Source organism: Pristis pectinata, chromosome 3, assembly GCF_009764475.1.
Source record: "Pristis pectinata isolate sPriPec2 chromosome 3, sPriPec2.1.pri, whole genome shotgun sequence".
NCBI lineage: Eukaryota > Metazoa > Chordata > Chondrichthyes > Rhinopristiformes > Pristidae > Pristis > Pristis pectinata.
Genome location: NC_067407.1, coordinates 110,098,830 through 110,119,633, shown reverse-complemented (window position 1 = coordinate 110,119,633; position 20,804 = coordinate 110,098,830). Strand labels below are relative to the sequence as shown.

The 20,804-nt window shown below is 38.0% G+C and overlaps 1 protein-coding gene across 11 annotated transcripts in view; it reads left to right on the top strand.

Moving 5' to 3' along the window:
• The first annotated feature begins 3,405 nt into the window (after positions 1–3,405).
• esrrga (estrogen-related receptor gamma a) overlaps positions 3,406–20,804 on the top strand; it is a 264,711-nt gene continuing 247,312 nt past the window's right edge. For 4 of the 11 annotated variants that reach the window (XM_052011555.1, XM_052011560.1, XM_052011545.1 and 1 more), the window contains exon 1: positions 10,384–10,521. The gene's annotated coding sequence lies outside the window, so the exon portion shown is untranslated. Of the gene's footprint in view, positions 3,514–10,383; positions 10,522–10,969; positions 11,224–11,950; positions 11,996–15,167; positions 15,258–20,804 lie in introns of those variants that run through there. The other 7 variants (XM_052011547.1, XM_052011551.1, XM_052011559.1 and 4 more) reach the window with 5 other exon arrangements.

Here is a 20,804-nt window from a genome sequence, read left to right as displayed (position 1 = left end):
TTATGGATGACTTACCTCCAGTCCAGTTTTGTCAGTTCTGAAGTGGCTAATGATGCCAATGTAGGAACCATAGATACTTCTACCTGTGGGATGATTTTCAGGGTGGGTGGGTGCTCCAAGCTCTTCCATGGGAAGGGACTACTAGGTAGACAGCGGAAAAGATTCAAGTATGTGCTCAAAGCTTCCTTGAAGCAATCAACATTCCCCACTGACTCCAGGCCCAGAACAGTTCAAAGCAGAGAAGGAGCATTTGGAATGCCATTGAGGACCTGAGTCCAGGTATCAGGAGCACACCCAGGCCCTCTGTAAGAGTCATGCAATATGTACTACAGCTGAATGCTCTGCAGCAACTCACCAAGACTTCTTCATCACCCAAACCTGCAACCTATATCATCCAGAGAAGACCAGCAAATGCATAGGAACAATATTACCTATAAGATCTTCTCCATGTCATACATTGTCCTAACTTTCATGTGTATCACCATTCTTCCACTGCTGGATCAAAATTCTTATAAACTTGACCTACCAGCATTGTGGGAGCACCTTCACCACAGAATTGCAGAAGTTCAATAAAACAGACAAATGTCACCTTCTTGGGGCAATTAGGCAATTAGTGTTACTGCAACCTACATCCTGAAGGTGAGAAAAAGATAATGTAAATGAGAAAAAGATAATGAAATGTAACTTAGGATTGTTCCAATGTATGAGTCTAACAGCTGATCCACACAAATTAATGTGACATTTAGCAATTGCCAATAAACACAATAACAAGGCTATCTTGGAGAACATATTTACTTGAGAATGGACTGCTTGCTTCAGTCAATAAAAGAAGCAAATTTAGGCATTTTACTCTGGAAGTCAAGTAGCTTTACCTACAGCAGAGGCCTGGGCAATCATCGTAGGAAAAATAAACGAACATTCCAAAGTCATTACAAAGGCAGCAAATGGTACAAAAAATGTTGATAGTTTCAAAAGGTGGAACTAACTTTCACCCTTAACCTGCCACTATTTTCTGGAAAATCCTATCTGCCTTCATCAACTAGTTCATATACAGTGGTGTTGAAAATAATTTTGGAGATAAAAATACATACTTGTTAAAAATAGCTCTATTACTGTAACTGTATCCCTAATCTGTTAAATTAAACACCTCTATGAGTAAACTGTGCATTTGTTTTCCTGCTTGTTTCTTTTTACTATCATCACCTTCTTTCTTGCCTCACTCCCTCATACACTAATTGTACTTGCACCCTATTTAGAAAGCAGTAATTAAGAAGGCAGTCTTGAGTCTAATAAAAAGAATGGAATTTGGCGATTAACCTGGATAGATGACCAACCATGCAATCAATCTTTGAAACAAGAAATAATGATTGGTCGAAAGGGGGAAAACGACCTGGCAGTGCAGAAAGGGAGGGATTCCTACCTTGTGATCTCTTAGTTATATTGTGCACCCTATCAACAACCCTAATAATACCTTGCCTTTGCCACAATGTTCACACTCAGATGATAGAGACATGCTCCAAATATAGGTGGGATTATTTTTATATTAATGTTTCTGATTGTAATATTTTCAGGAGCGATGTGGATGGAAAAGAGCAGGCAGGACTGCACACCAGACTATAAGGCTTCCCTGAGACTGGATTTAGATAGAACCCATTATGAAAGAGTTAAAGATTAGGAAAAAAATGTTTGAATGAGAAGAGGTAGAGATCTGCTGACAATTCAGAGATATGTGGGAACCGCAGAGCGATAACGTTGAGAAATTTAAACAGTATCAAGGTTGCATGAAATGAAGATTATCGATAAAGTCCAACTCGGACATATTTTCTAGAGTTCATCCAAGTCTGCTTCTAGAGCTGTATGTTTATTATTCAACAAGCCAAAAAAGCAGTAGTCAGTTTAATTCTGGAAAATTAAGTAAGTGGAGTTGACAGTGACACAGAACCACGCACCTCCCTCCCCCTCCATCTGGATATAAACTTACACTCCGGGCAGGCATGGCACTGAGAAGTCTGTGACAATTCTAGGTAGGGCAGCCCTTCATCTATGCCACCTCTGTCCACTAGTCGTCTTTGACAAGCATTTTTTAACTTAAATGATACTATTCGAGGCTAGCCTTGTACATAATATGCTAAAAACTTGAAGTCTCCCTGAGTTTAATCAAAAATCATAGGTCGGGATCCAATTTCCTTGTTAACTGTTCCTTGTGGAACTAGAAGTGAAGCATTTATGAAACTGGGGCATCTGCTTATGGGGAAAAGGGGGCAAGGTCAAACTGTAACTAATATGTGACCTTCAGAAATAACTATTTAAAATAGGACGGGTATTTTAAACTAGTGTTATTTTGTGATAAATGTAGTTTCTCTTTAAATATTTAAGAGCTTTATCTGAGTACTTGCTCCACTTTATTGTTTTATTAAAACAACCTAATGGCCAAATCACATATATTGTTATATTGACCTTCTCAACACCAGCAACCTAGATATTTCAGAGATAGTGTGAACCAAATGGTACATAATTGTTTCACGGGCGAAAAGAGTCTCCATTTTTATTGGTACCAATATTTTTTCCATCAAGATGTCGAGGTAATACGGCCCCTTAATACGTTGCCCCCACAGCACCTGACATGAACATGACCCGAGAGAACGCACGGCTCTGCAATTGACTTGTTAATGTCAATCTAAATTAACGTGAATCATTTTACAGGCGGCGAGTTGCCCTTAACTGATATCAGTGATCTGGATTTTTATATGAATCTCGAACCTTAAATGGTATGTTTCACACCATTCTTTAATGTGGCTACACTGTGTAACTTACTCTTCGGCGATGTGTAATGATTAACAATACCACTTCACATGCTCAGCTAGATTGTTTTATTTTCTGCTGTTTAGTTCTATCCTATTTCCTTTTTACCCTTCTGTTAGCACTTTCATTATCAGTATCAAGGAAATATTATTTTCAAAAGCAGTAAATGCATACAAACTACGTAGACCCTTATCTAAGCTACTTGTAATCACCGTGTGGCCAGCAGGTAGACTCAGCACAGTAGTCGCTACTACAGCTTTGACACAGTCGTATTCTAGCTGGAGACAATTAAGATCCAAATTTATTATTCTTTGATAGAATTTCCAACTTGTTAGCGCGTTCTTGTGCAAATATTACTGAAATCTACACCATTCACCTTTCTGTATTTTCTGGTTCAACTTTTAACCTCTGACCCATGCTACCTTGGTAACAGCGATAATGCTTACATCGCCCATCAGACGCAAAAATAATTGAAATATATTGCCACGTTTTCAAAAAAAAATCATTAAATAAACACCAGAGATTATAAATCGGAGTGAACTTCAGAGATCAAGACCTGTACAACTTCCGATGAGATGAGCTACAGACTTCGGTGTTCTCTGGAAGTAATCTATGTATTTAGTTCTTTGACCTGCTGCAAGTGCACCGATACATTGATAAGGAAAGATGAGATATTTGGCTAACACGGAAAAATGTTTTTCACGTTGGGACGTAAGTGACCATTTGGTGGCTGTTCAGCAAAACACAAGATGAGGACAATTAATGTCTTGCCACATAATATCAAAATCCAAATTGCCTGTAGGTTTGAAGAAGTAGTGCTTGACCACGGAACAGAGAGCGTTAGAGGTTTCTTTTGGACCCGATTCGAGTTATTTTGCACTTTCACACTTAGTGATAAGTGATATTGTTAAAAGCCATTGTCTTTACATTGGGTTGGAGTTCCGATCTATCTATCCATCAGGCTATTTATCTTTCAATTGCATTCTCTGCTATCAACTATCAATCTCGCTCCGCGTTTATCTCGATCTCTGTACAGCTAGTCTTCAAGGTCTGTTCAGATTTATTGCAAAACTACCTTTAATTCCAACGTTCTTACACTTATATTGCAACGCAGTATAAAGCGAAGTTGGGGAAATGTTGCAGCTACACAATAAATATTCTTTAAGTCGTGCTTCGCCATTTCACAGTTCTCGTCAACTGTCTTGCCAGCTTTATTGTAATTTTGTTTCCAGTTTTTAAGTCTGTGCTGCTTATGGTTATGTTTAAACTAGTCTGTTTGGTTAAAAACAAAACCATTCTAAGTTCCCGGGTCTCAGAAGCCAACTTTCCCTCAATATGTTGCGCAGCGTCACTTCCAACTACATCTAACGTTATCTCATTGTGATCCTTTAATAGGACAAGGCAGGCACACATAGCAATGATTAGGCAAAAAAGCATATTTAACTATTTACCTGACATATAACGCATGTATAATAAGCTATTAAATTGTACTCGGCAGTTTTTTTTACATGAAGATAAATTCGAGGTCACTATAAAGTCTTTTCTTAGCGTCAGAATTCTCTCTTGAAGCCATCTCCCTAACACTAAAACGTCTTATGTCGTTTGAATGAAAGCCATTACCTCTAAAATCATATGTTTCGACTGGCAATTTAGATTCTTTTAGGCCGCATTCGTTTTATTTATAAGTTAGATGTGAGTTTGCCAGACCTTAAACTATAACTTCTGCTTTCTTGTGCCCATTACTGTTTGGCCTAGCTGTCGATCCAGGTAATATATTACCCCGAATGTCCTTCAGTTTAGTGCTTTTCTGTGTTTTATTTTGCGCTATGCTGACTGTAATATTTACTTTGTAATTTTTACAATTTATAAATGGTTAACAACGTGAGACTTGAATCTTTCGCGCCATTTATTTCTTAAGATAGTCACAATCGCTTTTGCACCATCCTTGGCAAAATGCTAAACTTTTCTGTATGTTACTGTGCCGAGAAGAACATAGGAAAACCAAAGGTTTGTTGTCTAGTTAACCCATGGTAGTCCAAGAGCCGCTTCAATTTTTGTTGCAAATAACCACATGGAAGTTGTTCAATTAAAACTTTGAATGTAGCATTTCTTTTGTACTTTGCGTGAAGCAAATGTACTTAATCATACATCAACCATATGGATGGGACTTTCTATCACTATTCATGTAATATCTCACTGCACCTGTTCCTTTGAACAACTTCAAGTACAGCATTATATTTGGCACACAATCGGTGTACCTGTACCAAAGAGAAAACGGCTGTATTTAAAATTTCCGTTTCATTAACGACAAATTGAAGATTGGAACATTGGGAATAAAACTATGATCATTTCCCCAATTTTCATATCCTATGTGCGCTTACATTTCGAGCCTACTATGCACGGAAAAGTTTAGCATGCACAAACGTTATAATCTAACGTGCTGCAGTATAGGCAGAATTATAACAAGGGGGTTTCTACAAACGCCCCCCCCCCCCCCCGACTCTCTGAACAGAAATATTCACAAAGGGCATTATTATTATTTATCAGATGCAATCGAATACTGTCCCTTTTAGCATTAACAGCCCCAACCCATTACTGCTAATCAACGTATGAGCATTTTTTTTCAAATCGCAATTTGTAACTTCATGCATCAAGTTTTCATCTCCATCTCCAAACACCACTACATCCGGCTTCAGCAGCAGATCTATTCTGTAGCTCTTCTCTAACTTAGGTTCTTGGTCCCAGTTTCTAAAGATCTCACGATATTTACTACTTTGTCTAAGACTTTTTTCCCTGGACTTTGCAGAATTCGTCTGATGCCAGACCTGTGGTTTTCCAGTTCTATCCATTTTGACCTATCTGTTTGCCCTCTTTTAAAGTACACCATTACAAAATTACTCCAGGAAGAAAAAAAACATTCTTCCCATCAGTATCTCTAAGTTGCTACAAGTTTTCTACATTGATTTCTGAATCATTAATAATTTTCCCCAAAATCATCACCGGGGACGTGTACTGCGTTACCACAGGCTTCTGTACCGAATATACAGTATTTCGATTTCTTCATCTCTGAAGCACGTTTATTACAAGGTTAATGGTTCAAACAAGCTAGGTACTTTGCAGTAATATTTCATCTGTCTTAATTAGTATCTTCTTTGAACCAAATGTCCGATGAAGGGTACAACAGCCCTACACCAACACCATATACACAATATGTCCAAATTTTATTGTAAGGTCACATATCGATAGACGGATGTGTTCAGCAATCTTATTTTCAGAATTCAAAGGCACATCATGAGCCTGCAGCTTTACCATTTCTCACTGAAATGCACTGTTAGCAGGACGCTTCATGAGCTAAATTGTTCATCTTTAAACAACGTGCATTGTTTTCCACGTCGGTGTTCCAGTTGGCGGTAAACTCCCGCAATCAAAGATAACGAGCATTAAAATAATATTTCGACCATCTAATCACTCTCTTATATGGAGTGTAGTATTCTGCCCTACTTCTTTTGTTTCAAAATTGTACTGGCAAAACAGCAGAGTACTCTATTGTACTTTAAGAAGCAGTGTTAGTAAAACGTGTTAGTAAAGAGTTAATGGATAAAGATTGAGAACAGAATGCACTTCATGCGGTGAAAATCATATTTTATTTAGTATTAATGTAGTAATCTGGTAACAACATAATAGTCCTTTAAGTTCACATAGTGTAACAAATTTGTCTCAGTAAATTACGCTTAACAATGCAAATTTAGCCCAATATCAGATTAAATAAGTATTAGATTTCCTTCAGGACAGCGATCCTTTAATCAAAATTGCATTTTCCATAAATAAAGATTGTGAGTGGTACACTTTTTAAAAAATACCCTCTTAATATTTATATTTCCAGTCTTGAGATTCATAATAAGAGTGCGCGCATATGTGCGAGGCAGGAGAGTTGTGGAATAATACTCCAGAGCGAAGCAGGGAGACCTGCATTTCCTTGCACTTTGAACATCCCGATGTCATCTGGTCTCCGACTGTAATTAAATTCTCAAATTTGGAGAGACAACATGCTTTCAAATTCAAATTTACTTAACTCTGATTGACTCACAGTTAATGACTTATAGACAAGTCTACGTTGTTATACATATGGCAGTCTTGATATCCACAATATTGCCTCCTTTACATGGCGTGGATATACAGCGAAGGCTGTTTTAAAGTAACAACTTGGGTTACGGGTTCCCAGACAGTAGTAGGTTTCTTTGATGTTCTACAAAGTAAATTATCGTTAGACGGTTTCGGGAACGTTTAAGTATTGATTTTATTTCGAATTAGCCCATTCAGGTAAAGGTGAGTATCCTCGTCAATAAAATAGTAAGGGTGGTCGAATTAGGAACATTCAGCGGAAAAGTGGGAAGTTGATAATTGGTCTTCAACTTTTGAGTCATATACATGAGTTTTCAAAGCCAGCCTTGCAGACGGATTAATGCGGACCCTTTGTTATTATTTTATGGGGCATGAGATTGGAAATGTATGCAGTGCAGAAACAGGCTGATGGGCATAAATCAAAGGCTGATTTCTAGTCACATCATCCCTCTAAAACGCCTGGAAAGCCTTTCGAGTCGAAAAGGAAAGAAAATAATATGTAATTCCACATACAGAAATAGACACATAGTTTAAATGAATCTCCAGTTCCCCCTGAAATGAAGCACTTATGTCATTAGCAACAATAAAAACACGATTTATCTGTAAATAGGAAGGACGAAGTAATGTGAGCGAGAACTGTACACAGCAACATAAGAATCTGTATTTTCATAACTCCAGCATTTAAATCATATACCCAATTCATGAGTAGTCGAACACAAGGTGCACCTTGAGCAACACATAATCTAAGCAGTTTTACTCATCTGCAAGAGAAACATTACTCAAACTAATCCGCAAACACCAAACAGACACACAGCGTTTATTTCAAGATAAAATTAGTGCGATGGGTAACAAGAAATAAACTAAAGATATAAACTGTAGCATTGCACTGCAAGAACAGGCGACTTATCTTAAGTATAAACCTTGCATAAAAAACACACAAAAATACACAGGAACCAGATTCAATTGTTTCTCAACAGCACCTAACTCAAATAGGAGATGGAGATTTGTTTATTTTTATTATTTTCTCATATAATAATATAGCAATGTGCACGTTCCTACCGTAAGTTTTAAATGCTGAAAACATGCACAGATCTCTGCCAAATTTTCCTATCATTACAGTTGGGTTACTCTCTCCTCAGGTGTATCAGGCTGGCGCTCTGAGATAAATAGCAAATCCTTCAAACCCTACAAGTTTGCCGCGTGGATCTGCTTGGGGCTCTCTCTGTCTCTGTATCTCTCTCTCTCTCCCCACCCCCACCTCCCCCTCTCTCTTTTAAACACACACACACACATACACACATTCTATCCATCCCCGTAGATTCTCTTTCTATACTTCTCTCTTCCACTTGAAGGGGGGCTCATGCGCAAAATTACGCATTCTTCTCTCATTTGTTCCTTGTATCAATCAAAAAGTTGGCTATTTATAGGCTACAGAGCCTGGGATGGTAATACTGATCTCCCCCTCTCTGTCTGTTCCGAAGTTGCTAAGTGGTCAGGTTGAGTGCAGCTATTTGGCCATTTGCTATTGCTGAGTCCAGGAGGAAGGTCCCAAGCTGTGATTAACTCAATCTTGCTGCAACCACGAACCATGTGAGTACCTCAATAATTACATCTCGGCACCAAGTATCTTATTGTTCTTTATGTCTAACGCAATTTCTTTATGCTAAAGCTTTTTTGTTGTTTTTTTAAATAGATGTGCTTAAACCCCCAATATATGACGAATTCATTTCTGCGTCTTACTATTTGACAAATGTGTCATCCAGTAATTTTTCACATGAAGGAAGCAAGATAATGCATATTTTATAGATGGAATGCATGCTAAATGTCTCTGTAGTATCTGCCGTGCTCTATCGCTAGGATAAGATGAAGGTTGCTGTTATGTGAAATTGGAGTGGAATTACTCAATATTCGATATTTTTTATTCCTCATCGTTGAAGGCAGTGAAAAATGTTGGCCGCACTATGAAAGGAGCCATTCTTCAATTTAAATTAAGAACGAACAGAATGAGACGGGAATTTTCAGTTTTATAAATTAAATATTCAGTCGCCAGCACTGAAACAGCAGCGATATATCCGCCGACAGTGGCTGGAGAGATTGTTGTAAATATACCCCTGATTTTTGTTTTGTAAATCTTACTTCGACGTATTATGTCAAGTACTGAAACCCAACTTCAAAATGTGGCTTGGCGTTTTAACACAATCTGCAGCCTCTATTTGCGCAAATGTAATTAATTCCACGTGTTTTATTACCCGTTTCAAATATTAAACATACAGAAATTATAAATTGAATCACCCGATCATTTCTAGTTCGAAGTTAAAGACCGCATATACAGGTTAGACCTCCGTGTCCGGTTAAAGTCTTTCAATTAGTAGTCGGGATGTTCCATCAGGAATTTTAGCTTTTGTTTAGCAACCATTTCACCACGGAAAGTGACAACGGCAAATGGTTGAAAATTGCTCCAAGAATTATACAGCTATCTCACAAACTATTTCTGTCCGATCAAGCAAACAATAGGACATGCGTTCAAACTTAGTTTTAGATGTTACTTTGGTGATTATACAGCTGTCAAATATGCGAAGCAATCATCTCTTTCCTCAGGGTACTTTAACAGGCGTTTTGCCATTATTTCTGGTGCGCGCGTCTAATTAATACAAAAATAAACTCGGAGCTGTAAATAAAATAAACCACACCCTCAATGATAGTCACTGATAACAGTGCTCAATAACGCGTGACGGATTGATGTCCTTCTAAGATCATTTTGATAACATCACTCTCCCCCTCCCCCCTTCTGATCAGCTTTCTTCTACTCAGCATCTATCATTGTTAATGCACTGGTATTCCCGAATTAAACACACATACACACACGCGCTCTATCAGAAGATCGGGATTTGCCTTCGTAAAATCCTCGATCCGAATCTACCAGTCTTGGATTGTACCTGGACATTAAGTCCCAGAAGTAGTGAGAACTGTCACCCTTTATGTAGGAGAGATTTTTTGAGGTTTTTTAAAAAAAAATCTTAATAAAAAAAGAAACTGACATAGTTATCGCCGAACGATACAAGATTAATCATGTGATTTCTTTAAAAAAAGATGGAAATCACTTCCAGTGCGCATTTCTTATCAGTCTGGAGCCCCGCCAGCGCCGTGAGATCGTGAATTTTGTCCCGTCTGTTGCAACTTGTCATTGATAAAATAAGCAGGCAGGATGACGCTGTGGGTCACGCTGAGTACGGACGGGCGCATTGCCGGGCGGGTGTGTGCCGATCACATGACTGCCCTTACAGCACGCTTATTTCAAACAGAAAACTCAGCACGGCGACTCCAAATGACACAGCCACCGGGATCACTTGGCGATCTTGACCCCCTGGCCCCCTCTCCACCCATTCCGATGCTTGGCAGCTACTGTGGCCGCCACCCCCACCCCCCAGAATTAAAGAGTACGGGTTGCCAGGAAAGGGAGGCGTGTGTGTTGTAAAGAGGGTTGCAGCGTTTCCGAACCCCGTGGACATTAAAGCGAAAGTAGCCGGCTTCCATTTACTTTAAACTACCAAATAAACCCCGGCACCAGCTCTCGCTCTGATAGGGAGGTTGTCCAAGGTAATCGTAAATCAATCACACTTTGCTAAAGGAAAAAAGACGTGCAGCTTTTTCTGACAGTCTCCGTTTGCGATTTTTTTATTAAAGCGCCTGTGCAGCGGCTGAGGTTACCCTTGCAGAAGGTTGCCACTGTGCTGCGACCTCGGGTTCCAAAGTTCCTGCCATTCTTTCCTGTATCAGGCTCGCCGGCTGCAGCGAGAGGGGCACGATGATGTAGAATTATCATTTGTAGGTCTTGTCCTGAAAATAGATGCTAGGGTTTGACAGCTGATCCACTGTAGGCCTGGAGATCCTGGCGCGTCAGTTGCATTTTTTTTGCTTGCTTGGTTCAGTTTTGTTGTGACCACATGGGGCTGGTGGTAGGAAGCACGTTACGTGCTAAGATAGCTTGTTTCCTGACCATATACAGTTTAGGTGTCTGTGTGCGAGAGGCGGATGTGAGTGTGTGTATGTTAGGAAGGAGTATACTGGGGAAAAAAGAAAGGGAAGTGTATATTTCCTGTGTGATAGAGAGAGAGAGAGAGAGAGAGAGAGAGAGCGAGAAGGGGAAAGTCACATTGAATGCTGGGCCGGCGTGCCGCATTATCTCGGCGAGAAACAACATGATATCCTACTGTATTCCAAGACAGTTAAGGCACTAAAGCGGCGACAGGCGAGGAAACGAATTAATGAGACGGCTCTAAAACGGCACTTATGTAACTTGTGAGCTGTAGCTAGTCCTACCATTTAACCAGTGTAGATTTTGAGTGGATTTGGCCAAGTTGTTGTCAGTGAGGAGAATACGCTCGTTCTACTGGAGGCCCGTTGTTTCTCAGGACGTTGCAGCAAAACAGTACACAATGCTAGCCCCTAATGCAGTGTATACGTAAAAAGATTGATACTAGATTTAGCCTAGAGAATGAATTTCTGCAATAACCGTATGCATTTGCCAGGTCCTTTCACTACTTATTTGCACACCTTCAGAAAAACAAATCTGGAGTACATATAACTGAAAACTTAGAAGGCCTGGGAGCATATGAACTATCCTTAACTAGCATAGCTATAAGTTTAAAAAACACTTAAAGTCGAAAGCTAGCTTCTTATTTACGTTTAACCTGTCTTGATAGGATGCGGTCACATGCAAGTGGTTGAACTCGCCCTCCACTTAAACCCCTCGTAGTGGCACTCTTGAAATTTGATACCATTGCTTTTTAGTGTTTATCGTGACGCAGAGTGTCTGACAGTCAGATCCTGCAAATCAAGGACTCTGGTTTACCCACGTTGGGCTGGGAGCGCTTTCCCCCATTTAAAACAAGACCCCTGAGCCACGTTGTTTTCTCATTTTCGCGTTTGCATTTATATGTTTTGTGTTTGCATATATGTTTTGAAAGTCCAGAAATAGTTGCAAATATATAAGGTTAGTTTGGCTTAACCATTATTTCATTCAAAGGTGTCGCTTTTGCTGATATTTTATCAGAGAGAGGAGCCAGCACTGGTAAGTTTTATGGTAGATTATTTTGAAGAAATAATAGTGTTTTAGTCATATGTATTCATTCTTTCTGCGTTTTCGTGTAACGATACAGCTCGGGGTCATGGTGTATCTATCGGAATAGGTGTTGACAGTGTTGTCAAGGAAATGCTGCCGGTGTTGTTTGTCTAGATCGTTATAATACCATTGTGCTTTATGCTTTATTTGCATGTATGCGAGTAATAGGACCATTCACGTGTATTATTCAATATATTCATTATATCTGCTTATTTGTTTCACTGAAATGAAGTTGATGGTATTGCTGTGACATGTTTAACGTTTAACTTATTACTTTTACTTATTAGTGGTATAATTACTTGATTTTCATTCAGTGAAAACACTTCATCCCAATATGTTGTGCATAACATAACACTTATATGGAGGATTAAAATAAATCTCACTACAAATCTTAAGCTTGACCCATTATTAATATCATACAGTGCTTTTAGTCAGCTGATCTAATGCCCTCTCCTTGGTAACACAGGTTGGTAGATTCATTGTGCTTTCAGAGAAATTCTTGCATTGAATCCAAAAACTGCACACTGTTTAACTATTGAATGTCAAATGGTAACCATAGCTTCCAGAGCTTAAAACAAAAACTGTTGAATGCATTTATTTTGTGAACCTTTCAATGAAAAAGATGCACAGATCTGTCAAAGATTGTTGGAGTGTAGAATGATATTTGAGTCATTTATTTAGTCACTTTAACTGTTATCACATTGAATGTTTAGCACACATTCCAAACTAATATCCCCAGAATTACCAAACACAAATGACCTGTCACAGAGTTTCCTGCATCATTTCACATCTTTTAGGAAATCACATAAAAAAATCACACAAACTAATATAGATCTTTAGAAAATTCAAGTATTAATAATGTTGTACTAGTAGCAGGGAAGTATTAATGTTGAACAAGGTAACCATGTGACTAGTTAAAAAATGAACTTGTCCTTTATTTCAGTTCTCAGTTTTCAAATTCAAGGTAATTTCTTCTCAGGCTTTCCAACTGAATGCCTAAAAACTGGCAGTTTGCCATTAGTACCATCATTCAGTTTCTGATCATTGTTACTTATAAACAAAATATATCGTGAGGTATGCAAAATAAGGGTTATTTATTGCAATCTAAATAGGCTGGCTGCTTTATTAACACTCAAGTGTTTGTAATTTTGAAAGCAATATAGGGAGGGAACAGAGGAACATTAGAGTATATGCTAACTGATCCTGTAAAGCAACAGGACAGGACGATAGCCAAAGCAGGGAAGTTATGCTGGAACTGCCTACATGACCAGTTAGACCACAGCCTAAATACTGCATGCAGTTCTGACCATCAGGAATAGTATGATTGTAGAATGTTGCCAGAACTGGATAATTTTAGCTGTGAGGATAGATTGGATAATCTAGGATTGTTTGCTTTGGAATAGAGGCAGTAGAGGGGTGATGTAATTGAAGTGTTTAAAATTAAGAATGGCTTAAGAAGAGTGAGTAAGAAGGACCAATTTCCCCTTGGCCGAGGGGTTAAAAACCAGGGGAATAGACTTAAAGCAAATGGTAGAAAGATTAGAAGGAAGATGAGGAAAAATATTTTCACTTGGTGGGGTGGTGGGGATCTGGAAGTCACTGCCTAAAAGGATGGTAGAAGCAGGAACCCTCATCACAGTTAAGAAATACTTGAATGTGCTCTTGAAGACAGGAGGTTGGCAGGATTACAGACCTAGTGCTAGAAGGTGGGATTGGGTTGGATATCTCCTTTTTTGACTGGCATGGACACGATAGGCTGAATGGGCTCCTCTGTGTTGTGAAGTTTCAGTTATTTTGTGTTTTCAATTGTTGGTGTTCCATAGCAGTAACTAAAGGTTTGGACAGTTTAACATGAAGTTTAGACAAGAGTGTCCATTGTTTCTCGATGGCTAGAGGACACCTTACTCACTTGTCAGCAAAACTGCTGCATGCCAGGTGAAGTAAGCTAAACTGCAAATGAAGATACTTTAGTGTCTCCTACTTTGTACTTGAAATAGGTTTCTGAGGGATATTATTTTATTTAGTTAAAAAAAATGCTTGCAGAATGTACCCATCGCAAGTGCATGTTTTACATTCAAAATCAGGTAACACATTTCTAATTTTTCTCCCCTTACATTCCACCCTAGCAGCTGGGAAATCTTGATTCATTAGACTGAACATGTTTGCCTCAGGCTCCGTGAAGTAATTGAGTTGTAACTCAGGTTAGGTTTTAAGGGTTCAAATTGTTATTTTAGGTTTTATGGTTAGATGCTCTAGTTAAATTTTAGGTTTAAAATTAAATGTAAGGCTGCATACTAGGGTCAATGCGTTGTTTTTAAGGTTCACCATAAATGATTATACTAAATATTTTGTTTGCTCTTTGGGGTTATGCCTCAGAGTTGAATCCTATAATTTGATTTTTCTTTTAATTTGATGTTTAATGTCTGTCAAGAAACATAAACACAATTTTATATTATAACATAATAAATACAAATATATATGTCAAGAAAGAAGAGGATTTTCAAAGGGCAAACTCTTCATGAAAAGTGCTTAGCAAGCATTTTGATTTGGAGAGGTTGCTCCATTTGGCTTTTTTTGTCAGCATGATATAATTTTGCTATTATTCCATGTTGCTTACTTGAAAACATTGTGCCAGAAATGTGTACTGCAATTACTCTGTATGCTGTACTGCAATCTGGCAATTAAAATGGCTGACACTATTTTGTGCTTTTGCAGTCACTCTTCCTGATTTTGGAGCACTTAGCCTCAATGCCAACATTTAGTTTGAAGACAACCAGAAGCTAATAAACTTTTATTTGGAGCCTCAAGTAAACAAATATATATTACACTGGTTTCTTGATTTACCTCTTGTTACTCCTCCGTAGTTTTTCTAAGGATGGTTTTCGAAAGACTACTTCTTGTTTAGCACTATAGTGTAATTCCACTTATTTTAATAGATGTGAAGTTTTAGAATCTGCAAACAGTCCTAAGAAGATGTTACATTAAGTTACCGACTATGTGAAATTAGATATCAGGCTGTGAAGTTCCACAGTACCTCTTCTGATAAAATTTAGGTTTTATAAAGTTATACTTCATTATTTTTTATTCTAATCCCCGTACCCTCACCTATGTTTTCCCGCAGAAGGTTGTTGCTACTCTATAGTGGCCTTTAGTAGAAGGTGGAATGGACTAAATTTCCTGACTGACAGAAGCAGTCCTTGCTTATAACAGGGTGAGTCAGTTATGACCTTCATTATTTTTCAGACCTTAATTTTTAAGTGAATCATACAATTATATAAAGTAGGAATAGCTTGTGAAATGGCATATCCTATAAATGTGCCTTTAACTTCATTAGAGTGTACTCCATTTGACGAACTTAAACCTCTTCACTTTTCATATCAGACGTACTTCTGACCTTTAAGTGAGACTGACAGTTTAGTACCACTTTATGGATAGCTTTATGTGTGGGTCACACTTGCTTAGGACTAGTTTGAGATTAATTAAATCCATTTTATTTGAGACTTTTATAAGTTGTTAACTAGGTGACATTTGGCTTCCTTGTTTAGGCTAGTTTTAGATCCATGACCAGAAAGTGAAAGCTTGGTGTTCTTCATTGACTATCTAACAGATTCATCTGCAGTGGCCCCTACCCTCCTTGGCATAGTCAGTCAGCACTTTAAAGTTCCCCTTTAACTTATCAAGTATTGTGAAAAATCATTATTCCACTTGCATTATAAAGAACATAAGTCTGTTTTGATTGAGTTTGGTTGGATAAAGTTCATATGTTGGTGCAGTAATATTTCAGAAATATCAATGATGCATCCCGATACTACACACTCTGAATATATATGAGGTGATTCTTTTCAAACTATGCTTGTTTCTCAAATTAATGAATCTACATGGTGGCATAGTGATTGAAACTCTGCAGTACAACATCCCCTCCCGAGAATTCCAGTTAGGAGTGATGTTGATACTTTGACTCTGCTTAAAGCGGAGTTTTATAAGACATATCAGCTTTGAAATAGAAGAAAAACAGTCAGGCTGGGATCAGTTCTTCACTGTTTTCTTACCTGAACTGAAGAGAGGCATTGATAATATTTTGCTTTTTTCCTGATCAGGAAGGTTAGATTGCATCTTGGGATTGGGGGTACTCAGAGTAAAATAAAGCTAAATGGTAAAACATTGCAAATTAGAATTAAAATGTTTTGCAGCACTGGGTCATTGAAGTGAAGAGAGCCTATCAATTGACATGGTTTAAAGTTAGTGGAAGTAGTAACTGATGCTGGTGGAAGTTGACAATCAACTCAATTAAATATCTATTATCTATTTAAAGGGATTCCAGTTCAATGCTGGCATCCTTTCATTGGATTCTGTCTTTGGGTTCTGCATTGAACAGAAGTGACAGTGGTAATGCAAAAGTCATGCAGTTTGCATTTATTTCTTGCAATATTCTGTTTTCCTATTCTTCACCATAATAGAGTAGGGCATGCAATGAAGCTAATTTTGTGAGGATTAATTTTAAATATTTTAAATTAATAGACCGAAAAAAAAGAGATGTCATTTCTTAAATTGGATAATTGCTGTGCTAATATCAGTATTGCAACATTGGGCGCAACTGAAGTGACTCTACAGAAACTAATATTTGATACATAGAAATTATAATACATAGAAATATATAGGAGTTACAACATGGAAACAGGCCATTTGGCTCAGGCAATCCGTGTCGGGTTTTAATAACTGGATTTGGATTCTTAGAATTAGAAATGAATTTTTGGGAAAATTATCAATAGACCAGAAGCAATCACACTACACTGCAGGCTGCTTAACTACTTTATTCAAGCAGAGATGTACATTCGGATAATATTCATCTGAACTTTTGGGGGTTTGCTAATCCCTCAGGCAGGCTCAGTGTAAAGGGCAAACATATTTATAGTCATCCAAATCAGATGGCAATGAATGCATCACATATTGCTATATGGTATACTAATGCAACACTATTATATAAAAAATGTGACATATAGTTCAGTTTTTCTTATATATTTATACAAAAATATAAAGCGTTAAAACAATATTTATATAAATATGTTTGAGTTTTCCTTCAGTAATTTAGCATAATGTGTTAAAAAACAAATGAGACATCACGTAGCTCGATAATTTCCCATGACCGAGTCACCAGCATGAAGCATGTAATTTAGCATGATTTAAGATGCATATCTCTGAGTTTGTGCGTTGTTTCCAGATAGGCTTTAGTTTTCCTGACCTTTTCTGATACATTTTTGGCACTCGCTCCTGCTCATTTCATTTGCACTGCATATGTTGGTTACACAGGTTAAAGCTACAAAAGAATGCAATATTTTTCAGGCAGTCTATGTAAATTGTACAGTAACCAGTTGCTGATAATGAAGGAGTAATAATGAAGGATAAAGCAACATTTTCACCTTTGTTTGAAACAAGAATATGGTTAATTTAGAAGTGACTTTTTCTGCAGAATTTAAGAGATTTCTAAAACAATTTTCATCTTGTTTTTTATTCAAGCATATTGATTCCCTTTCCCCTACATGGCACGTAACTCTCTTATTCGCAGAAGACTGAGGGTGATTTGTTTTCTGGCTTCTGCTAATGGTGTCAAGTAAAGAATGAGCCACCTGCTAGGAGTCTGCATGAGTCTGACTTTGCATCTTTTTGTTTCCATTTTTTCTCTTTCTCTCTTCTTGTCTCCGGTGTTTCCCCAGACACCCCAGCAGACTTGGAATCTCAGTGTTTTGGGAACCATGGCCTTTCAGTTTATACTCCATCACGCCAAAGTGAAATTTCTTGTTGGCCAAATGTATATTAGTCAACCCCAGCAAAAATCCCCATCCTCACTTTATCAGTGTGTTCATTCAGTAGTTTTCTAGTTGGATATCAGCTGTCATTTTTTTAATAACCATGTTGAGGCACCGCCAATTTAATGTCCTATTCATGCACGATAGATGATTGAAGCACATATCATAGTTCCCAAAATTAAAGGTATATCTCGGCCTTGTAGCTCACTTACTCAGTTTGTCACAGCAGACAACGCCTTTTGCACAGTCACACGTGCCATTGTAACTACAGGACATATTGCAATCAGCATACTTCAAAACCTTTTGGTACCTCTAATTCTCTGCCTTTAGTCCAGTAGTTGGATGGACTTACGATTCATTGGGCATAATAAGAAAGAGGAGTGATAGAGAATAGATTATGTATGTTTACTATGAGATAGGACTGTAAAGTGAGGCTAGTATAGAGAGGAGGTCATTTTTTGTAAAAGTGATCATTAGTACAAAGACTTTGCAGAACTAGTGTAGATTATCAGTAGTTAAAATTGTATTTTCCCCATAATTTAACAATTAACAAAGAGTAAAATAATGGAATACGGCAGAAAAACAAATTCCAGATTTACTCTTCTATATATTTTTTTTTACAGTCATTAAGTTGATCACAAATTCTAAATGCAAAGACGTTTGAAAGGTGAAAGTATTGTAATTTGTATTAAATGTATTTTTATTCAAACTGAGACAGTTCTCACACAAGTGAGAACCAAGCTGATGGTAGGAAGTTTGAAGGAGAGGTTAAAACAAAGAAATGAGGGAGGCAAGGAGAAAAGACTAACAGCAAACATAAAAAGGAATCTGAAAATAATCCATGGCCCTGTGAATGGGTAAAGGTAAAAAATCAGAGATCAGAAAGGAAATTTATTCGTGGCACCAGAGGGCATGTCCGAGATACTAAATGAATACTTTACATCAATCTTCACCAACAAAGAAGATGCTGCTACAGTAAAGAAGGATGGTATTGAGATTCTGATATGACAAAAAAATGCTAATAAAGGAGGTACTAGAAAGGCTAGCTGCTCTTAAAGTGGATAAATCACCTGGCCCAGATGGGATGCCTCCTAGATTGTTAAGGGAATTAAGAAAGGAAATTACAGTGGCCTTAAACCATAATCTTTACCTCAATAATGGTGCTTGAGGACTGAAAATTTACATATTTTATTCCCTTGTTCAAAACAAGGTGCAAGAATAAACCCTGTAACTGCAGACCAGTTAGTTTAATCCAGGAAGTGGAGAAAGTTCTGGAAAGAATAAACAGGGTCAAAATTAGAAGTCACTTGGACAAGTGTGGACTGATTAGACAAAGCCAATGTGGATTTATTAAAGGCAAATTGTATCTAACTAACATGACAGAGTTTTTTGATGAAGTTACAGCAATGGTTGATGAGAGAACTGCCATTGATGTGGTACATATGGACTACAAGAATGGACAATGAGAATATTGCCAGAATTCAAGGGCCTGAGTTATAGAGGAAGGTTGGACAGGCTAGAACATTATTGCAGTGTAGGAGACTGGGGGTGAACTTGTAGAGGTGTATAAAATTACAAGAAGCATAGACAGGGTGAATGAACACAGTCTTTTTCCCAGGGAAAAGGAATTAAAAAAAATATAGAGGGCGTAGGTTTAAGCTGAGAAGGGAAAGATTTAAAAGGGATCTGAGGGGCAACTTCTTCACGCAGAGGGTGGTGTGTATATGGATCGAGCTGCCAGAGGAAGTGGTTGAGGCAGATACAATAGCAACATTTAAAAGACACTTGGGCAGGTACATGGAGAGGAAAGATTTAGAGGGGTATGGACTAAGCGCAGGTAAATGGGATAGCTTAGATGGGCATCTTGGACGGCATGGACAAGTTAGGCTGAATGACCTGCTTCCATGTTATATTACTCTATGACTCTTCTAAAAGGCATTCAATAAGGTTCTACGTTATAAACATGTCTTCAAGATTGAAAATCATGGAATAAAAGGGGCTGCAGCAGTGTGGATAGAAAATTGGCTAAGTAACAGGAAACCAAAAGTATTGGTAAAAGGTTGTTTTTCAGACTGGCGTGAACTGTACAGAGAAGTTCCCCAGGGGTTGGATGTAGGGCCATTGCTTATATATGTATAATATAAAATATGATTTGGGCTTGGGTGTACAGGGCAGAACTTCTAAATTTACGGGTGACACAGAGCTGGGAAGCATAGTGAACAATGATGAGAATAGTTATGAACTTCAAGGAGAGATAGACATGCTGGTAGAATGGACAGATGGTAGATGAAATTTAATGTGGTGTCACATGTCACATTTTTTTGATAGGAAGAATGGGAAATGGCATGATAATCTAGAGAGCACATTTCTAAATTGGGTGCAAGAATAGAGAGATTGTGCATGGTTTGTTGAAGAGGGTAGGCAGATTGAGAAAGTGCTTATGGACCATAGTTCATATTGTCTCATTGGGGTAAGTGCACACCATCTTGAAAATACTCATGATGATTGGATTAACCTTTTAACATCTGGTATATTCTAACATGATACCTACATCAACATCAGATTATACAATATCCAGTAAAGCAAGGGTGTAACATGGTTAGATTTGATATTTGTTTCTACTAATTTGTGTGATTAGTAGGAATTGTGATGTATCTCCATCCCCATGTTTAAAGGAAGTCATAATGGGTGATTAGAAGTACCATTCAGATGCACAGTAAACAAATGAAGGGCTTGAGGCTCCGTATTGGTCCAGACACCTGATGGGTCCTTGACATCCATCAGCCAAAAAAAAGACATATATATGCCATAATTAGCATCCTGTAGTGACTGGCCCCTTTTCAAAACTGGTATCCATGCATGCCTGAAAAGCAGCAAGGAACACAATAATGACCTCTACAGATTGCAGGCAGATGTAGAGGGGAAGGTTTTCAGGAACTGGTAATCATAACAAA